This window comes from Elephas maximus, chromosome 11 (genome assembly GCF_024166365.1).
Source record: "Elephas maximus indicus isolate mEleMax1 chromosome 11, mEleMax1 primary haplotype, whole genome shotgun sequence".
Lineage (NCBI taxonomy): Eukaryota > Metazoa > Chordata > Mammalia > Proboscidea > Elephantidae > Elephas > Elephas maximus.
Genome location: NC_064829.1, coordinates 96,697,909 through 96,721,188, shown reverse-complemented (window position 1 = coordinate 96,721,188; position 23,280 = coordinate 96,697,909). Strand labels below are relative to the sequence as shown.

General features: G+C 42.2%; 1 pseudogene; it reads right to left on the bottom strand.

Moving 5' to 3' along the window:
* Positions 1 to 2,000: 2,000 nt before the first annotated feature.
* LOC126086232 (sialic acid-binding Ig-like lectin 6) overlaps positions 2,001 to 23,280 on the bottom strand; it is a 29,256-nt pseudogene continuing 7,976 nt past the window's right edge.

Sequence of the window (23,280 nt, the reverse complement as noted above, 5' to 3'; positions counted from 1 at the left end):
CGGAATTTCATTAGTACCTTTGGTTGCTCCTTTCATCTGAAATCAGAAAAAAAAAAAAATTTTTTTTTTTTTTTTTTTAACTCAGAGATGGCCAGAAATACAGATCCACACTGAATCATGGCTAAAGATTTGGGTAACATATTTTTCCATTTTGGAAAAATATCACATTTATGAAACTGAATTGTAAAAATGGCATGACAGCAGTGTGTGACTTCCTCTAACTTCACAAGGGAGAAGGAGAATCAAGATCAACAACCCAAGGTCATTTCTATGAGGCAGAGGTCAGATATGCCTCCTTTCTCCACCATCTTTACCAACCCAACCATCCCTCCAATGGCACTCTCTACTTCTCTACTGAATTCAGTGGCTTATTGCAATGGACACACAGAACTCACAGACAATACTAACGATTATGGGGTTTATCAGGGATAAGGATCCAGTTCTTTCATTAAGACAGCCTCTTCTCAGCTGTGCCGACAGGCTTGCCTCTCTCTGGCCCCTTGGATTCTGCATTGCTCAGACAAGTGTTACAAAGCTCTTTTATCTGTGCTGATAGGTGCCTTGAGGCACCCCCCTCCACCAGTAAACTTCGGCTGGAAGCTCCATGGGTGTGTAAACCTACCTCCACCAGGTGACCTGGGACACCCTACCCCTCCAGCAAGCCTTCTGCCTGAAAGCACTCGGTTTTCTCACCCTGTGGACTGGGAAGCCCCCGCACCATCTCCTGCTGGTCTCCTGCTAGTCTCCTGGTTCTGCTGCCTCTGCTCCTGCCATTTCTCTGCTGCTGCTTTTCACCATCTTGCTGTCTTCAGTGTTACAACTCTCTCTCTCTGTTTGTCTCCTGGTGCCAGGAGCTTCTCAGCACAGGGATCCCAGGGCCAAAGGGCGCATTCCATTCCTGCTTTTTTTTCTTTGATGTTGGTGAGATACTCTCTCTTTCTGCCTCTCGGATGGCTCATTTCAAGCCTAGCAAGATGGCAAAACTCACCAATCCCTTTGTTAGGGTTCCATAGACCTTATTTGCATGGTCCCGCTCAATCACTTGGGTGGTAGTTGCAATTTCTTGGCTAGAAACACCATAAAAAAGCAATCCATTGAACCACATAGTTTTTTAAAAATATCTTTATTTCACCTTGAGTCTTCAAACATTTTCACTGAGTATTATCTAAAATAATATTTATTTCTCTCAGGTCGTTAAAGATAACTTCGTAATATATTCAGACTTACAATATTGCTATTGATAAATCAACTGTCAGTCTGACTGTGCTCTTTTCAATATAATCTGTCCCTCCCCTCCCTATGCCGCTCTCCCCCACAGCTAATCCTAAAAATTTCCCTTAGTCATTGTTTTTCATTGGTGTTCTTCAGTTTCACTGAAACAATAGAAGCTAGGAGATCTTAAAGGAAACTGCTAGAATTGACATGGCATATGGGTGACTGGTGAGAAATGAGGTTGGAGAGATCTGCATGGACAAGGTCATGGAGTCTTGAATGGAAAGATGAAGGACAGGAACTTTATTTGGGTGAGTCATGGAAGAGTTTTGAGAAGGGAGTGACACACACAGCTGGTGCTACGGCCTCTGGGACTTGCCCCTCCAAGGGTTAGGAAAAATTGCCACTATAAAGTTTCTGTTCAGGGAAGAAAAAACTAGCATTCACTGACCACACGCTTTGTGTCAGGACTTTTGTGGGCTGTTTCATATGTACTTTTTCATGGATCTTTCACAGTAACCTGTTTACCTGTTGCCGTCAAGCCGATTCCAACTCGTGGTGACACCATGTGTGCAGAATGGAACTCCACTTCAGTTTCCAAGGCTGTCAACTTTTGGAAGCAGGTTGCCAGGGCTTTCTTGTGAGGTACCTCTGGGATGGTTTTAATCACCAACTTTTTGGTTAGTAGTCAAACACTTAATCATTTGCGCCATCCAGGGACTCCAAATAACCTAGTTATATAAAACTTATTTTCCTGCTTTACAGAGCAGCAAGGTGAGGCACAGAGATACAAAGTGACTTGCTCAATAAGTGACATAGATGGATTTGAACTCAGGTCTCTTGGATAGAAACCCACATATGCCAGAGCATTCATATAATCCATCACCAAGAAGTCCATTCAGTTTTAAAGGCTCAAAACCTGAGAGGGACCATGCACTTTACACTCAAGGCTGTGACTTTGAGCACTTTCTCATTCGTATGTCTTTATATCTTCGTATTCAGTGCCGGTGTCCTTCTGTTCCTGCAGCTTCAGCTTCTTAAAGTTGAGGAATGCATAGTGGAGCGCCTGTTTCTCTCTTGAGATAGGTCCAGCCCCAGTAGGGGCTCGGTGATCTGAAGGAATGCCTATCTGGAACTGGTGCTGGTGTCCCTGAGGGTAAGGAAGAGAATGGATTCAGATCAAGGCAGTGAGGTCTGGGATAAAGCAGCCAAGGATCAGAAAGAAATTGGGACTGATGAAACTTTTGTCATTTATCCATTCATTTATTCAAAAATACTTAATAATTCTGATTGGCCTGCCCTCAGTGAGTGCTTATACTAATCACATTATGTCCTCAAAAAATGCTGTGGAGAGGATAGTCTTATCATTGTCATCTTAAAAATTAAAAAAAAAAAAAAACTGAGACTAAGAGTTTATACACATTGCTTGAAGACACTTGCATATTTAAATGCACCATAGAGTCATGGATCAAAGCTAATTTTTTCCGACAGAGCCTGCCATCCTATTAATTGCCTGGTAGTGTGCTCAGTGTTGGATATAGAGCAATGATGAAAGTAGACACAGTCCCTGATATTGTGCAGCTGATGGCTTTCTAGGAGAGGCAGATATTAAATAAATAGAAAATAAATGCATTTCAAGTTGTAAGTTTGTGAGGGTAAATATTTTGAAACAGAAATCAGGGGTAGAGGTGGCATAACTGGTTCCTGGGCAGGTACTAGAAGACAGGCAGAGACCAAGCCCTGCAGTAAGGTGGTAACCACATACCTTCTCCTATATTTGCCCATCACTTAGTACCTTACAGAAGAATGGATGGAAACTGTGGAGTAAGAGCTTCAGAAAACCTGTATAGTGACTTCCTTGAGTCTTTGGCTGAATATTCAACTGTGCATGCATACTATGAGATGCCAAAAATCTGAGAAAAAAACATGCTATTTGAGAAAGAACAGTTATGGGGAAGATAGAGTAAAGGTTAATCTAGACTCACCCTAACAAAACTTTTATTAAGAGCTTTGAATGGTCAAGATGATCCACAATTAAATTAACTGCCTACCAGTGGAAAGCTCAAGAATCTTTAAAGGAATACTAGAATATCCAGATAATCAACTATATAACATAACATCCAGCATCCTCCTAAAATTATTAAATATGCAAAGAAGCTACAAAATGTCAGCCATGACAAGGAGAAAAATCGTCAATAGAAACAGGCCCAAACATTTCAGAAATGATGCAATTTGAAGGCACAATTTTTGAAATACCCACTAATAAATATGTCCAAGGAATAAACAGAAGCAGAAGCTCCATACAGAAATCATGAAATCAGATACCCATTTCATGTAATTTAGACAACTCAACTCTAGAATAACTAAGACCTAAATTATCTAAATGTCAAAAGCAAAAATTTTAATTTTCTGTATAATACATAGGTGAATATTTTTCTGTTCTACAGTAGGAAATATTTTCTTTAAAAAGACACAAAATCACTTGATAGAAAAGGTTTAATTAATACAACTGTACCAAAATTGAAGACTTAGGAGGCGGGGCCAAGATGGCGGCATAGACAGATGTTTCTGGCAAGCCCTCTTACAATTAAAAAATAAATAAATAAAAATAAAGACCCCCAAAAAACAAGTGAAACGAATATATTTATGACAAGCTAGGAGCTCTGAACATCAAAGACAAAGTTAGAAAACAAATCGAGAGGTGGGGGAGGAAGAGATGGTTCAGAAGCGGAGAGGAGTTATCGAACCTGAGTCCCTGGGAGGCCTCAGGCACCATTCCCCGGAGCAGCTGCAGCGGGCTAGTACTAGCATTGGGCTGCAATTTCCTCAGAGAGAGCCAGCCAGCCACACAGCCTACTCACACCTCTGAAGCAGAAAAGAGCGGAGCTTTCAGCAAAAGCTAAGTATTTGCGTATATTTTACTGCTCCCACCCACCCCCAAGCTGGCTTCAGCAGCTGTTGATTTCCCTGGGCCAGAGATAGGTCCTGTTGAGCACCTAAAGCCATTCTCCTAGCCTTGGAGAAGGAATAAATTCACAGTTGGGGGAAAAGATAATTTGGCTGCTCCACTAACTGGGGAAGCTCAGGACAGAAGCAGCTCCTGTCCAGGCAAAAGTGGTCCATGGACTTTGAGCACCTTTCCCCCCTGCATGGACCTGTGTGAGCCTATTTGAGGAGAATAGGCCCCTATTGGCAGAATACCACTGTTTCAGCTGTGTGGTAAAGAGGTGGGTGTTTGATGTTTGACACCGCTTTGCCTGTTAAACAGGGTTCTCGCCTACCCACATATATACAGCAAAACTGTCTCTCAAATATGAAGGTGAATTTGGGACATTTCCAGATAAACAGAAGTTTAGGGAATTCATAAAAACCAAACCAAAACTACAAGAAATACTAAAGAGAGTTCTTTGTTTAGAAAATCAATAATATCAGGTATCAGCCCAAGACTTGAACACTGGACAGAGCAATCAGATGTCAACCCAGACAGGAGAATCACGGAAATAAATCGAAATTAAAAAAAGAATGCTCAATACGGGGAAACAGTGATGTCATTACGTAAAAGAAGAGAACATTAAACATTAAAACAATAAAGAGGAACTAAGAAATGTAGTCACAGATCTTTCAAATGGAGAGGAAGAAAAGGCGTTACAAAGAAATAAAAGTTTAGTTTAAATTTAGAAAAATAAGGGTAAATATTAAGGTAACCACAAAGGAGACAAACTATCCTACACATCAAAACAAAATACAAGAAAAAAATAGAGACTCTGCAGAAACAAAACAACAACAAATATGAGGAAAAGATAATATACAAAGATAAACTTACTCAGCACAAAAAATTAAGTGGGAAAAAGAAACTGTCAACAACACACAAAAAAAGACATCATAATGACAGCACCAAATTCATAAAAGTGTAAAACAAATTCATACCTACCCATAACTACACTGAATGTAAATGGACTAAACCCACAAATAAAGAGACAGGGAGTGGCAGAATGGATTAAAAACAAGATCCGTCTTATGCTGTCTACAACAGACACACCTTAGACTTAGAGACACAAACAAACTAAAACTCAAAGGATGGAAAAAAACATACCAAGCAAACAACAATCAAAACAGAGCAAGAGTGGCAATATTAATTTCTGACAAAATAGACTTTAAAGTTAAATCCATCATAAAAGATAAGGAAGGACACTATATAAAGATTAAAGGGACAATATACCAGGAGGATATAACCATATTAAATATTTATGCACCCAATGACAGGGCTGCAAGATACATAAAACAAACTCTATCAGCATTGAAAAGTGAGAAAGGCAGCTCCACAATAATAGTAGGAGACTTCAACACACCACTTTTGGTGAAGGACAGGACATCCAGAAAGAAGCTCAATAAAGACACGGAAGATCTCAATGCCACAATCAACCAACTTGACCTCGTAGACATATACAGAACACCCCACCCAACAGCAACCAACTATACTTTCTTTTCTAGTGCACATGGAATATTCTCTAGAATAGACCACATATGAGGTCATAAAGCAAGCCTTAGCAGAATCCAAAACATGGAAACATTACAAAGCATCTTCTCTGAACATAAGGCCATAAAAGTGAGAACTGATAACAGAAAAAGCAGGGAAAAGAAATCAAACACATGGAAACTGAACAATACCCTGCTCAAAAAAGACTGAATTATAGAAGAAATTACGGTTGGAATAAAAAAATTCATAGAATCCAATGAGAATGAAAACACTTCCTATCAGAACCTTTGGGACACAGCGAAAGCACTGCGCAGAGGTCAATTTCTATTAATAAATGACACATACAGAAAGAAGAAAGGGCCAAAATCAAAGAATTATTCCTACAACTTGGACAAATAGAAAAAGAGCAACAAAAGAAACTCTTAGGCACCAAAAGAAAGGAAATAATAAAAATTACAGCTAAATTAAATAAATTAGAGAACAGAAAAACAATTGAAAGAATTAACAAGACCAAAAGGTGGTTCTTTGAAAAAATCGACAAAATTGATAAAGCATTGGCCAAACAGACAAAAAGAAAAACAGGACAGGAAGCAAATAACCCAAATAAAAAATGAGATAGGCAATATCACAACAGACCCAACTGAAATTAAAAGAATTGTATCAGATTACTATGAAAAAATTGTACTCTAACAAATTTGAAAACCTAGAAGAAACACACTACCTACCTAAACTGACACAAACAGAGGTAGAGTAACCAAATAGACCCATAACAAAAGAACAGATTGAAAAGGCAATCAAAACTCCTCCCCCCCCCCAAAAAAAAGCCCTGGCCCGGTGGGCTTCATTGCAGAGTTCAACCAAACTTTCAGAGAAGAGTTAACACAACTACTACTAAAGGTATTTCAGAGCATAGAAAAGGACAGAATATACCCAAACTCATTCTTTGAAGCCAGCATATCCCTGATACAAAAAACAGATAAAGACACCATAAAAAATGAAAATTACAGACCTATATCCCTCATGAACTCAGGTGTGAAAATACTCAACAAAATTCTAGCCAATAGAATTCAACAACATATCAATAAAATAATTCACCATGACCAAGTGGGATTTATACCAGGTATGCAGAGATGTTTCAACATTAGAAAAACAATTAATGTAATCCATCCTATAAATAAAAGACAAGAATCGAATCACATGATTTTATCAACTGATGCAGAAAAGGCATTTGACAAATTTTGACACCCATTCATGATAAAAACTCTCAACAAAATAGGAATAGAAGGAAAATTTCTCAACATAATAAAGGGCGTTTATACAAGCCAACAGCCAACATCATCTTAAATTGAGAGTCTGAAAGCATTCCCCTTGAGATCAGGAACCAGACAAGGATGCCCTTATCACCACTCTTATTCAACATTGTGCTGGAGGTCCTAGCCAGAGCAATTAGGCTAGATAAAGAAATAAAGAGCATCCAGACTGGCAAGGAAGAAGTAAAAGTACCTCTATTTGCAGATGACATGATCTTACACACAGAAAACCCTAAGGAATCCTCCAGAAAACTACTGGAACTAATAGAAGAGTTCAGCAGAGTATCGGGATACAAGATAAACATACAAAAATCAGTTAGATTCCTCTACACTAACAAAAAGAACATTGAAGAGGAAATCACCACATCAATACCATTTACATTAGCCCCTAAGAAGGTAAAATACTTAGGAATAAATTTCACCAGGGATGTAAAAGACTTATACAAAGAAAACTGCAAAACACTTCTGCAAGACCAAAAGAGACCTAAATAAGTGGAAAAGCATACCTTGTTCATGGATAGGAATGCTTAACATTGTAAAAATGTCTATTCTACCAAAAGCGATCTATAGATTTAAGGCAATTCCGCTCCAAATTCAAAGGACATTTTTTAATGAGATGGAGAAAGAAATCAACAACTTCGTATGGAAAGGAAAAAGGCCCTAGATAGGCAAAGCATTACTGAAAAAGAAGAACAAAGTGGGAGGCCTCACTATACCTGATTTTAGAATCTATTATACCACCACGGTTGTCAAAACAGCCTGGTACTGGTATAACCACAAATATATAGAACAATGGAACAGAATTGAGAGTCCAGACATAAATCCATCCACATATGAGCAGTTGATATTTGACAAAGGCCCCAAATCAGCTAAAGGGGGAGGAAACCGTCTTTTTAACAAATGGTGCTGGCATAACTGGATATCCATCTGCAAAAAAATGAAACAAGACCCATACCTCACACCATGCACAAAAACGAACTCAAAATGGATCAAAGATCTAAATATAAAATCTAAAACTGTAAAGGTCATGGAAGAAAAATAGGGACAATGTTAGGAGACCTAATACATGGCATAAACAGTATACAAAACATTACTAACAATGCAGAAGAAAAACTACATAACTGGGAGCTCCTAACAATCAAACACCTATGCTCATCCAAAGACTTCACCAAAAGAGTAAAAAGATTACCTACAGATTGGGAAAAAGTTTTTAGCTGTGACATTTCTGACTCGATGGCGCCTAACAACAACAACAACATATTCACACAATGGAACACTATGCATGGATAAAGAACAATGATGAATCTGTGAAACATTTCATAACATGGAGGAATCTGGAAGGCATTATGTGCAGTGAAATTAGTCGGTTGAAAAAGGACAAATATTGTATAAGATCACTACTATAAGAACTTCAGAAATAGTTTAAACAAAGAAGAAAATATTCTTTGATGGGTACGAGGGGGAGGAAGGGAAGGAGGGAAAGGGTATTCACTAAGTAGTAGATAAGAAATACTTTAGGCGATGGGAAAGACAACACACAATACAGGAGAGGTCAGCACAACTGGACTAAACCAAAAGGAAAGAAGTTTTCTGAATAAAGTGAATGCTTCAAAGGCCAGGGTAGCAAGGGCAGGGGTTTGGGGACCATGATTTCAGGGGACATCTAAGTCAACTGACGTAATAAAATCTATTAAGAAAACATTCTGTATCCCACTTTGGAGAGTGTTGTCTGGGGTCTTAAAAGCTAGCAAGCGGCTACCTAAGATGCATCAATTGGTCTCAACATACCTGGAGAAAAGGAGAATGAAGAACACCAAGGACACAAGGTAATTATGAGCCCAAGAGACAGAAAGGGCCACATGAACCAGAGACTACATCAGCCTGAGACAGGAAGAACTAGATGGTACCCAGCTATAATCGATGACTGCCCTGACAGGGAACACAACAGAGAACCCCTGAGGGAGCAGGAGAGCAGTAGGATGCAGACCTCAAATTATTACAAAAAGACCAGACTTAATGATCTGACTCAGACTAGAAGGACCCCAGTGGTAATGGTCCCCAGACCTTCTCTTAGCACAAGACAGGAACCATTCCCAAAGCCAACTCTTCAGACAGAGATTGGACTGGACAATAGAATCGAAAAAGATGCTGGTGAAGAGTGAGCTTCTTGGACCAAGTAGACACTTGAGACTATGTTGACATCTCTCTGGAGGTGGGATGAGAGGGCAGAGGGGGTCAGAAGCTGACAGAATGGACACGAAAAGAGAGAGTGGAGGGAAGGAGTGGGCTGTCTCGTTAGGGGTAGAGCAATTAGGAGTATATAGCAAGGTGTGTATAAATTTTTGTATGAGAGTCTGACTTGATTTGTAAATTTCACTTAAAGCACAATAAATTTTTTTTTTTTAATTAAAGACCTAGATTCAGCAAGTCACCTTAAGAAAAATAAAATGACAAGCTACACAGTGGAAAAAGTTGCTTATACTACACATAACTAACGGAAGCTGGTATTAAAACTGTATAATGACTTCCTACAGATTAGTAAGGAAAGGACAAACTACCAAGACTAAAATAGGCAAGAGTGGTGAACAGGTATTCCATAGAAGAGGTAGACATTTATGTATTCATGACTCAATAAAAATACAGAAATAAAAGCAAAACATTTAGTAATCAGAAAAGTGTAAATGAAGACCTCAATGTGCTATCCCAATTTTATTAGCAAAAATGAGAAGTCTCGGGAAATCAAGTGTTGGAAAGGATGTGAATCAATAGAATTTCTTAGAGGTAGCTGGTGGGAATGTATATTGCTCTACCTCTTTGGAAAACCACTGGGCATTACCTTGTTAAGATGGACAATTTTACTGTAATCTAGCATTTCAATTCTTAGGTATATGACCAAGAAAGTCCCGCTTATGAACACACTGAGATATGAAATAATAATGTTCATAACAGCCACACCTGGAAATAATCTAAATGATCATCAACATGAGACTAGATAAAGAAATTGTGTGGTAATAACATGATATATTTATTTTATGGCAGTAAAAACTAATGAACTACATCTACATATAACAATGCAGATGGATCTTAATAATGTAACATAGAGTGGAAAAATCAAGTCCCAAAAGACTACATTGAACATAATGCCCTTTTTAGAAAGTCCAAAATAAGCAAATTTAATCAATATATTATGGTTGCCGTCAAGTCAATTCCGACTCCCAGCGACCCTGTAGGACAGAGTAGAACTGCCCCATATGGTTTCCAAGGAGTGCCTGGTGCATTCGAACTGTTGACCTTTTGGTTAGCAGCCATAGTTCTTATCCACTACATCACCAGGGTTTCCAGCGAATATATTGCTTAGGTGTAATTCCATGAGTTGGGGAGTGGGGAGAGGTAATGGCTATGGAATGACAAACAGAATTCGGGATAGAGGCTACTCAAGATGGAAATAGCTAGAGGGTTGGGAAGAGAAGGAACACACAGGTAGATGTAAGCTATTGTCAGCATTTTCATTCTTGGATTGAGTAATGGGTTAATGCTCTATATTATAAACAAAAAAAGAAAGTAGAAGAGGTCCATGAGTAAATCAACTATGACAGAATATCATGAACCAAGCATCCCACGGACTGAATGACTGATGTAATTACCTGAGATGAATTAAATATACACATGCACCTATGAGAAGGGGCCCTAGTGGTACAGTGCTTAAGCGTTCAGCTGCTAACCAAAAGGTCGGCAGTTCAAATTCACCTGCCATCCTTGGAAACACTATGGGGCAGTTCTACTCTGCCCTATAGGGTTCCTATGAGTCAGAATCGACTCGGTGAAACAGTTGTTTCTTCACCTACGAGGAGGAGCCCTGGTGGCGAAATGGTTAAGTACTCAGCCGCTAAAAGAAAGGTTGGAGTTTCGAACGCACCCGGTGGCTCTGCAGCAAAAAGACATGATGGTCAGCTCCCATAAAGATTACAGCTTAGAAAACCCTATGGGGAAGTTCTACTCTGTTACATGGTGTCCCAATGAGTTGAAATTGAATCAATGGCATCCTACAACAACAAAACATAAGAGAGGTGATGGGAAAAGGGTACATTGAAGGAGACCAACAGGAGCCTGTATCAGACCTGGCCTTGCTCTTGCGGAGACCCTAGCGTGGCAGGGGACAAGCCTCTGTTTGCAATTATGACATGGCAAACCTCAAAAAACAGGGATGTACCCTGGCATGTAGGAACACAGAGGAGAGGGTAACAGCGTCTTGCTTGGAAGGTGTTGGTCACGGTTTTCACAGGGAAAGGATAATATTTCATTTGCACCTTGAATAATGAGTATGATTTTTGCCAGTAGAACTAGTGACCTAGTTAGTGGTAAATCCAGAGGGGGACATTGTCACTGCTGTTTGAGATCTGTTTAGGAAAATGAAGAATAGTGAGGCGGAGCACAAGGCAAAGGCTTGGAGGGGAGGAAACAGATAGGAAACAGCATGATACCATGCCAAAGCATTTGGTGCCTTCTCCAACCATAGGGAGCTAGCTGAGACATCTAAACCTTCCAAATGATGGAGGGACTAAACAATAATTATTTCTGAAAGATTTTCCCAGTGGCCTGTGTTGAGAAGAGATGGGGGCAAGAACGTGAGGTGGGCGCAGGGGTCCAAGAGAGAGATAATGAAACTTCAGTGAGCAAAGGAGTAAGATAAGGTGAAGAAGACCAGTCTGACTTCTATGTGGAAAGAAAGAGAGACAGAAATTGATAATTTAAATGCTCCAAGGAATGAGACTAAAATGAAAACACTACTCAGGTCTCCAGATGTGGGACTCTTGGGTGGAGAATGCTAAGTGCTGAATGCTAATAAGGAAGGGCCTAAGGGTGGTTCACTTGGGTTAAAGATGGAAACTGATACTACTGACAATCAAGCTGCTTTCTGATTTTCCTAATTTTTTGTTTTTATTGTGGATAACCTTTTGGGGGGTGATAATGATTCTGTAGTAGGAGGAGTTGTAATCAGTATTTTTTTAAACTCTAGAGCACAGAGGTTAATAGGATTTCAGCTTTTTCTTTACTTTTTGTTCTGTCAAGTAGCTCGTTAAGAAGAAGATTAAAAGCTAAATTCTCAATTCTCAGTTGATAGAAAAACTTCACTTACAATCATGTTTTTGAAATTTTGATTTCATCTTGGTTCCTTGAAAGCCAAATAATGGAAACTGAGGATAAAAATTAATGTTACAGCTTTGTTTTTTAAGGGTGGTATCCAAAAGGGGTAATGCTGAATGGGATGTTTCCCTATCACTCACCCATGATCCTGAACCCAAGACTGGGTTCGTATCATTCATGCCTTCCACTGTCCTAGCTGCTTTCTTCCTCTGAGTCTTCACTCTGAGGGAACAGCCCAGGGCTTTTCAGCTTTGTACGTGGGACCTGGAGTAGGTACCTCATCCCCCTACTTCTTAAGAAGAACATGGAAATGGTGACTGGGATAGATGGAGGAGGGTCTAGTCTCCAGGTGCTCCTCCTAACCCAAGAGCTGAACTAGAAGTTGGGAAGAGACCCTGCATTGGTCCAACTGATTACAGGTGGAAGTTTCCTGGACTTCCCAACCACTCCAGGTTCTTCCAGCTCAGGTTTTCTGAGATCGTACAACCTGCGTACCCTCTCCGCACCAGGTGTCTCCCTCCACCCCACAAGCATACTCACTCTCACCTGAAGATGAAGAAAAGGCAGAGACAAAGCAGGGCCATGCTGCTAGCACCTCCAGCAGCTCCCAGGACTTCTGAACATGACCTGGGTTCTGATTTCCCTACAGATAATTCGAGGTTTGATTAAATGCCGATTCCAACACACAGCATCCTCCAAACCAGCCACTCCTCTCGGCCCTCATTTAGTGTGTCTGATGCCCACCCAGGACTCAGTCACTTGGGATTCCTTTGCTCTTTAGGTCCTGAGCAGCCTCTTCACAACACATAATACATGCCCACCAGCCAAAGGACTGAGGGTCTTATCCCCAGCCACTTCCGTCTTGGCCTTGGGTTTCTCTCCTCCAAGCTCCATCTCTCTAAAGACGAGGCTCCTTTTCCCCTGAAGACCCTTAACCTGGCAGCGGCAGGACAGTGATCTCTGGGCTCCACAGACATTCTGGGCCTCACAGCAGAGTCTGAGGCCAGGACTGAGCCCAGCACTGAGGCTCAGGTGCTGTTAGCCCAGGGCTGAGAGGAGCTGGAGGTGACTATGAAGGAGGTGTTGCTGCTATTCCCCTCCACCAGCCTGTCCCCAACCCTCCAGTGCAAGGAGGGGGCCAGCTAGGTGTGGACAGAGCAGCTATAGCACAGACTCTCGGCCTCCCGGGAGCAGAAGGGACTGAGAAGCTGTGGGGGATCTGTGGGGAGGAAGGAGAGGGCTCAGCAGGGGACCTCTTGTGTCTCTAATACCATGGAGTCCTTCCCCAGCTGCCTCCAAACTCACAGTGAACAGAGACATTCAGAAGAACATGCTGGGAGCCCAGCTGGTTTTGAGCTTGGCAGGTGAACACTCCTTCTTCTCCAGTCCCTGCTTGAGGCAGCTCCATGTATCCAGTGCTGGAGATGAGGGAGGCGTTCGGGGTTGGGGACTCCCGGAACCAGCTGAGCTGTGCAGGGGGATTGCTGTCAGCAACACAGACCAGACGCAGTGACTGGCCCTCCAGGATGGGAAGAGATGAGGCATTTCCCAGGATCTTGACAGCTTTGGCAGAGACAGAAATACATGGAAAGGGAGGAAAAGAAATATGGAGAGAGAGAAAAAAATATGGCGGGACAGAAACACAGAGAGATGAAGAAAAAAATATGGAGAGAGACATGGCAAGATATACGGACAGAGACAAAGAAGGTGAGCATTATGGGACACTGACAGCCCTGTCCTCTTCTCTCTGCCTGAGTCAAGCTTGTTGTCCCTGTCCTCCCCTGGTGTCCACACTAACCCTGGGGAGGCCTCAGGCCTTCAGAAGAGGCCCAGATCATTTTCCTAGAGTTTCCCCAGCTGTCTGACTGATGGAGGACAGAGGGCCTCAAACAGGAATACAGTAGACAAATGCACTTAATGGGCCAAGAAAGAACTTAAGGAACATCAGGAGGAGGAAAAACATCAGAGAAGAGGGTGACGTGAGAGGGATAGGATGGCTTCCATTGGAATTGGCAGTAGAGAATTGTGCGTGAGCAAAAGACTGACTTCCAAGAGTTAACAAGAATGGGGGCTTTCTCCCTCGTCAGCTGGTGTTATGGGATTGAATTGTGTCCCCCAAAAAGATGTCTTGTAAATCCTAACCTCTGCCTGTGTTTATAATCCCGTGTGTGAGTTTGCTATGTTTTTTATATTAATGAAGCAGAATTAGGTTACAATAATGAGAATTAGGTTATGTTTTTTATATTAATGAGGCTAGATTAGTGTATATCTTGAGTCAATCTGTTTTGAGATGTAAAAGAGATTAAACAAGCAAGCTAAGTACCCGAGATGTAGGAAGAGAGATGCCAAGTCACATGAAGATGGCCCAGGAGCAGAACCTCAAAGATAAAGGGCATGAACAGAGCCAAGCCAAGAGAGACAGAAAGCTTTCCCCTAGGGCCAAAATCAGAATTTGGACGTCAAGCCTCCTAAACCATGAGAAACAAGTTTTTGTTTGTTAAAGCCACCCACTTGTGGTATTTCTGTTATAGCAGCACTAGATAACTAAGACAACTGGTTTCTTCTACACCATGTAGTCCTTGGTTAGTTGGAGCTCTGAGACCTAAGGTCTGTCCGGAGCTGCCAGAGACTCTGCTTCTATTCTAGCCCTGGAGAGGAGAAGTTCTTTCCTACCTGTGCTGTTTCCTTGGGAGACTGTGAGGACCATGTTCTGTGGAGCATCTGGGATAGAAGATGTGGCAGCCTCATCATCCATGATGAGAAATGAGTGGGCATTGGGCCTTTCTCTCAGAAGCCTTCCTGCTTGGCTACCAGGTCCCAACTGTCAATCCCTGACCGAGCCCAACCATGGCCCTACACTCTCAGCCACCCAGCTGACCCCACTCAGCACTCACAGGAGATATTGAGCTGGATGGTCCTCTTCACAGTCACACCAACTGCAGGGAAGGTCACCTGACAGGTGAGGCTGGTGCCATGGTCCTGGGGTCTTGGGGAGAGGGTGAGCACTGAGGAGAGGTGGGCCCGGGGACCCAAAGAGGTGAGGGCGGCTGAGTTCCAGGAGAAGATGGGGGGTGTCCCCTGTTCACAGGCCCAGGGCACAGTGCAGGTCAGATTCCTGGGGTGGCCAGACTCCAGGATTCCTGGGATCTGGATGTTGGGTGATTGAGTCAGGGCTAGGGAAAAGAGAGAAATCAGAGCCCCTCAGCATGTTGTAGCCATCCCCAGGGTCTTGTCATGACTGTCTCCACCCCCACGAGGAGCAGAACCATCTTTTTTTTACTTCTGGTCTACCACACCCTAGGGTCTTTTCCTGGATCCCTACCATACCTGTTGCCTTCAGAGAGAACATCTTATCTCCATATAACTATCCCTGAAAGGCATTATCCATTTGAAAGAAGTACATCCCACTGTCTTCCATGTCGGCATCGCTGACGCTCAGGGAACAGTTGTTGACCCGGGAATCACTGAGGAGGAAGAATCGGCCCTGGGTCCTTTCCTGCACCTTCTGTTCTGGTTTGTTTCTGGCCACCAGAAGACACTGGTTTTTATTTGCCCCTTCCTGGAACCAAAACATGGGGCGGTATCCATAGGAACCCCTAAGGTAGGAAAATTTACAGGGCACAAAGACACACAGGCCCTCCTGCACTGTCATGGATTCCTTTAGTTCCAGCTTGATTCTCAAACTCTGAGTCCGGGACCCTGGGGAGGGAGAGACTCAGCTTCAAGCTCCAGAACCTCCCCTGAGCAGAACCCCTCACCCCCTCAGCCCACTCACCTCCCTACAGCAGGGGCAGAAGCACCAGCAGTGACAGCAGCATCTCTGGCCCATGCCTAAGACACCCTGCCTTCCAGAGTGCCTCTGAAAAGGAAAGGAAAGCTGCAGATGTAGGAGGGCAGAGCAAGCCTAGGCAGGAAGCCAGTGGTGATAACGAAATGTAAAAAAAAAAAAAACCCAGAGAAGGAGAACTTCAGACTCAGCCAAAGATTGGTTGTTTGAGATTATCCCATCCCCTTTCTGCATGTCACAGGCAACCCCTGAGGCTCAGAGGAGGCAAGAGGCTTGCTCTGTAAGGCAGCAAGGAAAGGCAAGAGCCCTCAAGTCCTGCCTCCTGGTCTTGTGCACAATGGTCTGTTCTGGAGAAGCAAGTACCACCTGGCCAGACCCCTGGGAGTCACAGCCTCTGGACCCTGGTAAAGGTCAGCCTGCCAGGGGTGGGACTCAGGATGGCCCATCTGAGTATCAGAGGTATAGGAGAAAGATTTAGATGAGGTAAAGGAAGCAATGCTTCACTCATTTCATTCATTCATTCACAAACTAAGGGCTTATTATCTACTGAATTATTTTCCCCCAAAAGATATCTTCAACTCCTCACCTCTGTTCCCTGAGAACGTGAACTTGTTTTAAAATAGGGTCTTTCAAGATGTTATCCGTTAAGTTCACATGAGGTCATACTGGAGTAGTGTGGGTCCTAATCCAGTAGAAGTGGAGTCCATATAAAAAAGGAGGGGAGACACAGAGGGAAGACAACCAGGTGAAGATGGAGGGAGAGATTGAAGTGATATATCCACGACTCAAGGAACGCCAAAGATAGCCAGCCATCACCAGAATCTAGGAGACAGGCATGAAACAGATTCTCTCGCAGAGCCTCAGAAGGAACCAAACTGGCTGACGCCCTGATTTTGGACTCCCAGCATCCAAAACTGTGAAACAACACATTTTGGTTGTTTTAAGCCACCTATTTGTTAAGCTTTGATATGGCAGCCCTAGGAAATTAATACCTCCTCTCTCTAGGGCTTTTTCCTGGGGCCCATCACTACTTATCATATTCAGAGACAGTGTCATATATTTGAAACTATATTTCACATAATATGTCTCCATCCAAAAGGAGTATTCCCCTCTTTCCTACATCATGGAAAATCTGATGCTTAGAGAGAACAATTATGGATCCTTGAGTTGCTGAGGAAACGCTGGTGGCATAGTGGTTAAGTGCTATGCCTGCTAACCAAAAGTTCAGCAGTTCAAATCCACCAGGTGCTCACTGGGAACTTTATGGGGCAGTTCTACGCTGTCCTGTGTAGGGGCGCTATGAGTTGGAATCGACTCCACGTCAATGCGTTCTGTTTGGGTTTTGAGTTGCTAAGGGCGCTGAATGATCCCCAGATTCTCTCTTCCAGGTCTGTTTGATTTTTAAGAAAAAATGTGTTAAAGAGACTTAATGAAGACAGTAACTGAACACAAGGCATGGTCCTAGATCCTTCATTGGTGTGGGCAAATGCTGTAAAGGACATTTGGAGGTCAACTGGAAAAATTCAAATATGTGTGAATATGGACAGAGGATTAGATGAGAAGGAAGTTTACTAAGATGGAAAGTTCAAGATCATTAACTACAAAAAAGCAGGTTACAAAAGTGTATGTGCTAGATGATCACATTTTTTTAAAAGTTTGTATGTTTCTGGAAAAAAATCTAAATGGATATGCACTAGGGTATTAACAGTAGTGATCTTTGAGTGTCGAGAATGTTTTGTTGTTGCTGTCGTACATTTTCTATTTTTATACAATGCATGTCTCTGTAATAAAAATAACCCGTTACCATGGCGTCTATTCTGACTCATAGTGATGCCACACCTTACAGAGTAGAACTACTGCTCCGTAGGGTTTTCTTGGCTGTAGTATTTTTTAAAGCAGATTCCCAGGCCTTTCTTCTGTGGTGCTACTGGCAGGGGGTGGTTAATACTCCATCCCCTAGGTTATTAGTCAAATGCAAACTGCTTGCACCACCCAGGGACTTTCTTAATAAGCTATTACCAATAAAATAACTGAAATCCAATATTTATAGTTCAGGAGATACCACTCTTCCAGGTTTTGACATGATCTGTTTGTGGTCACAGGGGATTATGGTGTCTCTTGGCCATCTCCAGGATCTGAAGGTGTAGAGTGGGTTAAAGTCAGTGTAGAGAATCCAGGGATCGGGCTGGAGAATGGGCAGGTATAGGACGCACAGACCCTCTTTTGCCATCACCGACTGAAGGAGGCACAGATTGTATCTGCACAGTCCTCCATGGACCACTGAGGGAGACAGAAGCGCTGACTGCAGCCCCACCAGCCCCCGCTTCCTTGGGCCTCTGTCGCCTTCACCATGGGGCAACAGGCAGCAACAGCATCTCTGGGCTGAAATGAATAGTCTAGAGTCCCCTGGCACCATCTGATTCGCCTGTTCCTTCTTGGAAGCCGGGGACAACTGTGAAGCACTAAGAGGGCTGGGGCCTTGTTCTGGATTAAAATTTACGGCTTCTGTTGCAAATTTAGCCTTTAGCAGGAATGGTCACCTTAGAGCTGCCATAACAGAGTTCAACAAATGAGTAGCTAGGGGAAGAGATACAGAACCCCTGTGCATGCCCCTGGGAGCTACATCTTCTCCAGCCCTTGAGGTGGCTTCTCCCTTTGTTCTGCGGAGAATACGTTATGTAATTCGAATATTACAGTACGTACACTTGTGTCTGGCCTCCAGTGATCAACATTTTATTTCCTAGATTCATCTGTGCTCCTGTGTGTACCAGTAATTTGCTAATTCTTAATGCTGTGAAGTATTCCCAATAAGTAGGTATGTGTGTACCTGATAAACAAGATAGATAGATATATAGACAGGTAGAAAGACAGGTAGATAGATAGACAGAGACAGACAGACAGATAGATAGGTAGATGATAGATAGATACTGACCTACTTACTTTTGATGGACATTTTGGTTATTTCTAATTTGGGCTCTTATAAAGAAAACTGCTATGAAGATTCTTGTACTTTCTCTCTGATACCCATATATATGCATTTCTGTTACAAAATATGTAGGAACAGAATCACTTAGTAAAGTTTTCCAAAAAGCTTTCCAAAGTGCTTGTGAAAAGTTACGTTCCTGTCATCAGGATATGGTCGTTTTAGTCATCTATTGTTATATAACAAACCCCCCCCCCAAGTTCTTTGAGTTGACTGGGCTTAGCTGGGTGGTTGTCACTTGGGGTCTCAAGATGGAAGCTGGGGATAAATCAGCTGGGTGAGACATTCAAGACTGCCTGTTCAAGTAGCTGGCAGTTAATGCTCCTATCAGCTGGGAGCTCAGCTAGAATTTGACCAGAGAGGCTACACATGGGCTCTTTGTGTGTCTTGGACTTCTCTCAGCATGGTGGCTGGGCTGTGAGAGGGGGCATCAAAAGACCGAGCATTCCAAGACACCCAGGCAAAAGCTTCAAAGCTTCTTGTGACCTGTCCTTGGATGTTACAGTGTCACTGTCCTCACTCTCTGGGTTTTTCTTCTCTGATGTCTAATTTGCATACAACTTTTTTTTGTAGATTCTTCAGAATCTTCTACAACCATAATCATGTCACCTGCAAAATAAAGGAAGTTTTCATTTTTTTTTCTAAACAGACTGCCTTTCTTCACATACTTCACTGTAAATAAGAGAAAAATGTTCAACAGAAGAAGTGAGAACTGATATTCTTGCCTTGACCCCATCCTTAGGGGGAGAGTTTTCAACATTTCACCAATAACTATGATGCTATAAGCAGGATTTTCATAGATGCCCTTGATCAGATTGAAGAAGCCCTCCCCCAGTTCTAACTTGGTGAGTTTTTAAGAAATCAAAAATGTCTACTAAAATACACTTTCTGCAGTAATTGACAGGCACATATGACTTTTCTCTTTTATGATGTTAAGGTGGTGAATGATATTGATTTTTGAATGTTAAACCCCACTTGGTCATGATGTACCATATACATTATACATGTTGAATTAAATTTACTAATATTTAAGTAAGAATTTTCCTATGTTCCTGAAGAGTATTGGTCTGCAATTTTCTTTTCCTCTAATGTTCAGGTTTTTGTATCAGGTGTATACTTTGCCTCATGAAATGAGGTTCCCTCTTCCTTTATTTACTAAGAAAACTTGGGAAACTTTGGCATTATTTCTTCCTTAAGTATTTTCATGCAATTCCACAGGCAATGACATCCTGATTAATTCAATTATCACCTGTGGTTGATTGTGATGAAGAGATTGTGAAGCATATACCTTGAAGGGCAAAGTGACTACTGTTACTCATTGCTATGGTGGCAATAATGACTACAAAGACTAAGCGGTGCACTGTTTGATCCTAACTCTACTGGAAAAATAGACACAAAGCAAATTATAAGTTCTGCTCTTATCCCTTAGGTCACGTCATAGTCAAAAACTACATAATTTGGATTTTTGTGGAGATTTTTTATATACTATATTTGATCAGGTGCTCTAAACTATTTACCAAATACCAACTTAAGGCTTCAAGTTTTGAGTTAATTGCACTGCAAGGGAAAGCTCTGAAACAGCTCAAGCCTGTAGCGTAAGAAACTTCACAACCTGGGGTTTATAAGTCAGAAAATCAAATCATACTTGCAGTGCCTGTGACAATTAAGAATGCCGTATGCAGTCTCTGGGATCTTTTTTAAAAGTCATGTTCTCTTTTGTTTGTTTTTAGAACACAGAGGTCCTTTTGATAAAGTCCCTGACCCTGGTAGAGACTGAATGCCTGGCCTTAGGATACCAAATGAATATATGATCTGAACGACCCATCATGAACTAGGTGTTACATGACTCACCGAGCCAAAAGGTTGGGCATCTACAGCAGAAATCCATTACCAAGTGAAATGTGTATATGACACTGGGCTTCAGCAGTTCTGAAAGCACAAATAAGTCACATGAGTAGGTGGCACAGATTCCTACATAGCCTGCTCCTGGTGTACCATCCTATTTATGTGAAAAAGCACCTACAATCTCATGGACAGTTCTTTATGACCACTGTCTGAGGAGGAAAACATTCCATCCTGGTTTGCAAATGGCTCCTCACAATATGCTGGCACAGCTGGAAATGGGCTGTTACAAGCTCAAGCACAGTAAACCTGAAAGACAGTGCTGAAGGGAAATTATCCTAGTGGCAGAATTTCATTAGTACATTTGGTTGTTCTTTTCCTCTGAACTCAGAGATGGCAAGAAATACAGATCCACACTGAACCACAGCTAAAGATGTGGGTAACATATTTTTCCATTTTGTAAAAATATCACATTTATGAAAGCGAAATGTAAAAATGGTGTGACAGCAGTGTCTGACTTCCTCTAACTTCACAAGGGAGAAGGAGAATCAAGATCAACAACCCAAGACCAATTTCTATGAGGCAGAGGTCAGATATGCCTCTTCTCTCCACCGTCTTACCAATTCTGAAACCAACCATTCCTCCCACGGCACTCTCTACTTCTCTACTGAATTCAATAACTCATTGCAATGGCCACACAGAACCCACAGACAATAGTTACAGCTATGGGGTTTAATAGGGATAAGGATCCAGCTCTTCCATCAGGACAGCCTCTTCTCAGCTCTGCCCACAGGTTTGCCTCTCTCTGGTCCCTTGAATTCTACCTTACTCAGACAAGTGTTAGAATGCCCTTTTAGCTCTGCTGACAGGTGCCCTGAGGCACCCCACTCCGCCAGTAAACCTCAGCCGGAAGCTCCATGGGTCAGTAAACCTAGCTCAGTCAAGTGTCTAAGGCACCCTACCACTCCAGCAAGCCTCCTGCCTGAAGGCACTCAGCTTTCTCACCCTGTGGACCAGGAAGCCCCCACTCCATCTCCTGCTGGTCTCCTGCCAGTCTCCTGGTTCTGCTGCCTCTGCTGCTACCATTTCTCTGCTGCTGCTTTTCACCATCTTGCTGTTTTCAGTGTTACAGCCCTTTCTCTCTCTGTCTGTCTTCTGGTTCCAGGAGCTTCTCAGCACAGGGATCCCAGGTCCAAAGAATATACTCCATTCCTGGTTGTTCTTCCTTGGTGGTGGTGCGATCCTCTATTTCCTGCCTCTGGGATGGCTCATTGCAAGCCTAGCAAGATAGGAAAAGTGACCAATCTCTTTGTTAGGGTCACGTAGACCTTATTGGTATGGTCCTGCCCAATGAGTTGGGTAGGAGATACAAGACTATGGTGAGAAGTGCCATAGAAAGAGCAGTCCATTGCACCGCATGGATACTTTTTTTTTTAATATCTTAATTTCACCTTGAGTCTTAAAATATTTTCATTAAGTATGATGTAAACTAACATTTATTTCTCTCAGGACATTAAAGATAACTTTCTATTGTATTCAGACTTTCAATATTGCTACTGATAAATCAGCTGTCAGTCTTACTGTGGTCTTTTCAACATAATCTGCCCCTCCCTGCCCAGCTAATCTTAAGAATTTCCCTTAGTCATTGTTTTTCATCGGTGTTCTTCAGTTTCACTGAAGGAACAGAAGCTAGGAGATCTAAAAGGAAGCTGCTAGTATTGACGTGGAATATAGGTGACTGGTCAGAAATGAGGTTGGAGAGGTCTGCATGGTCAAGGCCATGCATGTAGTCTTGAATACAAAGATGAAGGACAGGAACTTTACTTGGGGTGAGTAATGGAAGAGTTTTGAGATGGGAGTGACACAGACAGCTGGTGCTATGGCCTCTGGGACTTACCCCTGTGAAACTAGGGAAAAATTGCCACCATAAATTTTCTGTTCAGGGAAGAAAAATCTGGCATTCACTGACCACATGCTGTGTGTCAGGAATTTTGTGAGATGTCATATGTACTCTTTCATTGATCTTTCACAGGAGCCGGTTACCTGTTGCCGTCAAGGTGATTCCAACTAACGGTGACACCATGTGTGCAGAATATAACTCCACTTCGTAGGTTTTCAAGGCCGTCAATTTTGGAAGCAGATCGGCAGGACTTTCTTGCGAGGTGCCTCTGGGCGTGTTTGAATCACAAACCTTTTGGTTAGTAGTCAAAAAGTTTATGCACCATCCAGGGACTCCAAATAACCTGATTATATAAAACTTATTTTCCTGCTTTACAGAGCAGCAAGGTGAGGCACAGAGATACAAAGTGACTTGCTCAATAAGTGACATTGATGGATTTGAACTCAGATCTCCTGGACAGAAATCCACATATGCCAGAACATTCATATAATCCATCACCAAGAAGTCCATTCAGTTTTAAAGAATTAAAACCTGAGAGGGACCATGCACTTCACACTCAAGTCTGTGACTTTGAGCACTTTCTAATACGTGTGTCTTTATCTGTGCGTATTATTCAGTGTCCGT